Raw genomic sequence first — 6000 nt, forward strand, 5'->3', positions numbered from 1 at the left:
TCTGGGAACTTGTAGAGGCACCAAATGGGGTAAAACCTATACGGTGCAAGTGGATCTACAAGAGAAAAAGAGGAGTAGACGAAAGGGTGGAAACATTTAAAGTAAGATTAGTAGCCAAAGGGTTTACTCAGAAAGAGGGAATCGATTATGAGGAAACCTTTTCTCCGGTTGCTATGCTTAAATCCATCAGGATTCTACTCTCCATTGTTGTAGTGCTAGATTATGAAATTTGGCAAATGGATGTCAAGATTGCCTTTCTTAACGGGCATCTTGAAGAAAACATCTGCAATAGGATTGGCAGAAAAGCCTGGGCCGGCTCAAGCCCGGCCCAGGCCCGTGGGCTTTAAGCCCAGCCCGCGGCTGAAATTATGGATAAGGGCTCATATTTAATAAAGTCATTAACATATGGGCTCAGTCAATGGCCTGAATGAAAAGTCTGGGCTTAAGCCCGGGCTTTATAATAAATAATATATTTTTTTAAAAGAAAAAATTGTTTAATATATCATAAAATTAAAAAAAAAACTTAAACAAAACGATTAAAAAATAGGGCAAAACGCAAAATCCCTAAATCTCTCTAGCATGAATCGTGAGCATTCTTTATCAGTTATCACTGTCATGGCATCTCACTGTTCTCGCCACCGGCAGCCAACAACAACGAGCATCTCCACGTTCCAGCAGCTGAGCAGCGTCCAGCCAGCATCAGCCATCAGCGACCCACCATCCAACAGCAGCAGCAACAGCGAGCATCTCCCGCGTAAGGAGTAACCCATCGCCCAGCCACCCACCATCCAGCCACCCAGCAAGGCAGCAACAGCATCTCCTGCGTGTCGCAGCAGCGCCTCCCACCCTTCCAGCACAGTCGCGCGACAATGCATCTAACTCCGGTAAAGTGCCTTTAAGCATAACTTCATAAGTCTATTTTTGGTCAATTAAGCTTCAATTTTTTTTTTATTTTATAGTTTAAAATACCATTACCAGCACAGCCATAGGCACATCCGTCCCTTTTTTTTTTCCTTTTTTGCGTGTGTAAACTGTAGCCGTGTAGGTTGCTGCCTTGTTGGCCTGCCATTTGAGTTAATTTAAGTGAATCCCTTGTAATTGATTTGTTAGTGATTAATTGACAGTTGATGGTATCGATAGGGCCATGCAGATGCAATCTTGATCCTTTGTTCATTTTCTGAAAATAGTAGAGCCATGGCGTTGCAATTTTTATGAGCAGCAAACCTGCAGTTCATAGTGTTTGTAGTTGTACACTTGTACTGTGATTGAGATGATACTGGTTTCACTTCTTGCAATTCATAGTGTACTGTCACTCCTGTGCTTGTAAATGCAATATGTGTTTACAACATTTACATTTAGCTTAATTAATTAATTAATTTATTTATTTATCTTCTTTAATTTTGTATAGGTTTATAATGGAAAATGTTTCTGAATCTACTAATTTGCCTTCAAATCCATCTGTGGAGTCAGAAAATATTGAAGAAGAAATGCGGAGTGATAAAAAAAGAAAACAGAGGGTTGTTTCAAATTGTTGGGCCCATTTCACAAAAATAAATGTTGGTAGTGTAGCAAAGGCAAAATGCAATCATTGTGGAATGTTTCTTTCTTATGGATCGGGAACTAGTCATTTGAATAGGCATACGAGACAAATTCATGGTTTTAATCAACCGACAATTGAAGAAGTTTTTGAGAATAAGCAACACTTGGTGAAAATCGAAAGTGGTGAGCTTGGAATTCAAAAATTTGATCCATTTGTTGCACGTCAAAAACTTACAACAATTGTTTTTAAACATGAGCTTCCTCTTAGATTTGTGGAGTATGAGGCATTTAGAGATTTTGTTGATTATTGCAATCCATTGGTGAAGCATATGTCCAGAAACACTTTAAAGAGTGAGATCTTTGAGATATATAATGTTGAAAAGGGGAAGGCAATGAATTTATTGGAGATAAATAATAGTAGGGTGGCAGTTACTACGGACATGTGGACGGCTTGTAATCAAAAGAAAGGTTATATGGTTGTTACAAGACATTTCATTGACAACTCTTGGCATTTGCAAAATCGAATCCTAAGGTATTTTTACTTTATAAATATTAAAATTTTGTATTTAAATTTGTATAGTATAGGTACTTTATTAAATTTAAAAAATTTTTATTTAATTTTTTTGTAACTTGGCATAATTATTATTATTATTTTGAATGAACAAATTTATATACGTGCAAGCCCCACATACAGCTGATTGCATTTCCCAAATTTTGGTGAAGTATTTGATGGATTGGAATCTAGATAGAAAGTTATCTACGGTTACTTTGGATAATTGTTCAACTAATGATGCGATGGTTGGAAGATTGAAGGAATTGTTGTCAACTGAGTCTCTAATATTGAGCGGTAATTTTTTTCATATGAGGTGTGCGGCTCATATTTTGAATTTAATTGTGAAGGATGGGTTGTCGGTGATTGAGAGTGGTATTACATGTGTTAGAGACAATGTGTCTTACTGGAGTTCATCGCCAAAACGGGTGGAAAAGTTTGAGTTGGCATGTCGTCAAATGCAAATGGATATGAAAAAGTTGGGGCTTGATTGTCCAACTAGATGGAATTCGACTTTTGCGATGCTTGAACTTGCAGTGAAGTACAAAGGTGTTTTTTCTCGACTGCAAACACTTGAGCCGCAATACAAGTGTTTGCCTAGTAGTGAGGAATGGGAGTTGGCTAAGCAAATGTTAGATTATTTGAGGCCTTTTTCAAGGTTGACTGAGATGTTTTCGGGTACAATATACCCCACTGCTAATCTATTTTTTCCATTGGTTTATAAACTGAGGATTGCATTGAAGGGGTGGCAAACATCAGATGTTCCTGCAGTTAAGAATATGGCGGATAACATGATTGGAAAATTTTTGAAGTATTGGGATGAGATTAGTGGGGTATTGGTCATGGCTGTTATTTTTTATCCGAGATATAAGATGATGTTGATTAATTATTATTATCCAAAGATTTATGTAGTCGGCCTTGAAAATCAACTTAAGAGAGTGCGAGAGCTTTGTGATGAAATGATGAATTATTATGAGGCCAAATCCGCAACTATGAGATATGGTGTTGTTGGTGAGTCTTCTACTGCACTTGTTGTTCCTTCCAACCAATCTCATACTGATTTTGATGCTATAGATGATATGGGTGATTTTGATGCATATGCAACCCAAAATAGTCAATCTATTAGTTCGAAGTCCGACTTCAATAGGTATTTGGAGGATCCTTTAGTCAAAAGAACTCTGGATTTTGATGTTTTACAATGATGGAAGATGAACAAAGGTAAATATCCTATTTTGGCAGAGATGGCCAAGGATTTGCTAGCCATACCTGTGACAACTGTTGCCTCGGAGTCGGCTTTTAGTGCAGGGGGGTAGAACATTGAGTCCACATCGGAGTAGACTACATTCAGACACGTTGGAAGCTATCATGTGCTCTCAGCTTTGGTTATGGGCTACCAGCAGTGGAGGTATAAAAACATTTTTTACAAAATTAATTACTAATTATTTTGCTTTATTATTTATTTTAACACTTTTTTTTATTAGGTGGAGTTCCTGAAGAAGAAATTTTTACTGGGGAGGAATTGAAGGATGTGGACGAAGATGGCCCGCAAATATTGGATTAGTTTCTTTTTTATATTAGTGGTTGATTTGTATGTTGTGTACGGTACTTGTGATGTTAGTATTTTCATATTTTGTGTGTTGGCTAATCATGTATTAGAGAATTATATTTAAGTTTTTAGCCTATTGTAGTATTATGTATTGAAAATTTATAATTTCATTAAAAAAATATTTGAAAATTCATAAAAGCCTAGGCCCGGCCCTAGGCCCGGCCCGGCAGAGGCCCGCCCACTTTGGATGGGCTTTGAGAGGGCCTAAACTTTTTAAACATTATATAGGCTCGGGCCTGGGCTTGGCAAAGCCCGGCCTAGGCTCTTAAATTGCCATCCCTAATCTACATGCAGCAACCATATGAATTTATACAAAAAGGCCAAGAACACATGGTATGTAAGTTGTAGAGATCCATTTATGGATTGAAGCAAGCATCCCGGTCATGGAACATCAGATTTGATCAAGCGATTAAATCGTTTGGATTCATTCAGAACATTGATGAACCATGTGTGTACAAGAAAATTCAAGAAAAATCTGTAGCCTTCCTAATTTTTTATGTAGACGATATTCTCCTAATTGGAAACGATATAAGAGTATTGACTACAATAAAGAGTTGGTTAGCAAAAAATTTGATATGAAAGACCTGGGAGATGCAAGTTATATTCTTGGTATCAAGTTACTACGAGACCGGAAGAATAAAACTTTAGCCTTGTCTCAAGCGGTTTATATCGATAAGATATTGGCTAGATTTAACATGGCAAATTCCAAGACTGGTTTATTACCATTCAGACATGGAATTACATTCTCTAAGGATCAATCACCTAAAAAATCTGAAGAGATAGAGAGAATGAGACGAGTTCCCTATGCAGAAGCTGTGGGAAGTCTCATGTATGTCATGCTTTGCACTAGGCCAGACATTTGTTTTGCGGTAGGGATGGTTAGTAGATATCAATCTAATCCTGGACCTGAACATTGGACTGCGGTCAAGCATATAATGAAGTATCTGAAAAGAACTAAAAATTATACGCTTGTGTATTCTGATGATGAACTCATTCCAGTGGGTTATACTGATTCTGACTTTATGTCAAATAAGGATTCTAGAAAATCAAGTTTCGGTTATGTGTTTACATTGGGAAGTGGAGCTATTAGTTGGAGGAGTGTGAAACAATCTTATATCGCAGACTCCACAATTGAAGCTGAATATATGGCTGCATCCGAAGCTGCAAAAGAAGTTGTATGGCTCCACAAGTTCCTACAAGATCTTGAGGTGGTACCTGCTGTAACTGCACCCCTTAAACTATTTTGCGATAATAATGGTGCAGTAGCTCAATCTAAGGAACCGCAAGAAACAAAAACATATTGAGATGAAGTATCATCTTATAAGGGATATAGTGCAGAGAGATGATGTGGAGGTTACTCAGATTGTGTCACAGCAAAACTTGGAGGATCCTTTTACTAAGGCCATACCTGGGAAACCTTTTAACTTGCACTTAGAATCCATGGGCATGCGTGAGATGCCAAATATGCTTTGAGAGCTAGCGGAAGATTGTTGGGAAAATGTGCTCTTTAAAAGCATATGTGTTTATTTAATTGTAATAAACAATTTTTCTAATTAATAAAATAAATGAGGTATTTTATTCAAATATCTTAATTGCATTAATATTTTGATTAACGTCCATTTAATCATATTATATGTATTTATGTGATCACCATGTGGATTCACAGAAGACATAAATACAAGTTATCTTATGATTAAATAAATTTAGTTCGCAGTTGATAAATAAAGTTGGACACTTTATTTAGGTATAGACTGTAATGAATTCATTGAATGATTTGTCTTAATGATGTATGAGTTTATTGATGTAATACGACTACATTGAATAAGATCACATATGAGATTTAATTAACTTTGTAATAATTGTCAGACTTATTAAATCTCATAGGCATTGATTTTACTGTAATCTTAATCTTGAGTTAATTATGATTTCATGATTGTAATTATTATTCCATTTGAGTTACCAATGGGCACGACACATACTTGTGGTCAAGATTACCCGGTATTTTGGTGGGAGCAATTATAAGTATTGGAGTTATGGATTAACAATATAGAATTTGTACAACACATCTCTTGATGGGTTTTCGGCACTTGATCATAAAATTCTCTGGCCAGAGTGTGTCAACATATTTAGTATGTTGAAAATGATCATTAGAGAAAACCAGTAAGTATTAAGGAATAAGATGTAATTAAATTGATTGGACAGTTGAGATATCGATTTAATTAATGATGTGATACAAAGGATTGTGCAGAAAGAAATCAATGAGGCTTGGGACGAATTATTATTCGAGTATACAATTATGGAGGTC

Source organism: Citrus sinensis, chromosome 4 (genome assembly GCF_022201045.2).
Source record: "Citrus sinensis cultivar Valencia sweet orange chromosome 4, DVS_A1.0, whole genome shotgun sequence".
Classification (NCBI taxonomy): Eukaryota; Viridiplantae; Streptophyta; class Magnoliopsida; order Sapindales; family Rutaceae; genus Citrus; species Citrus sinensis.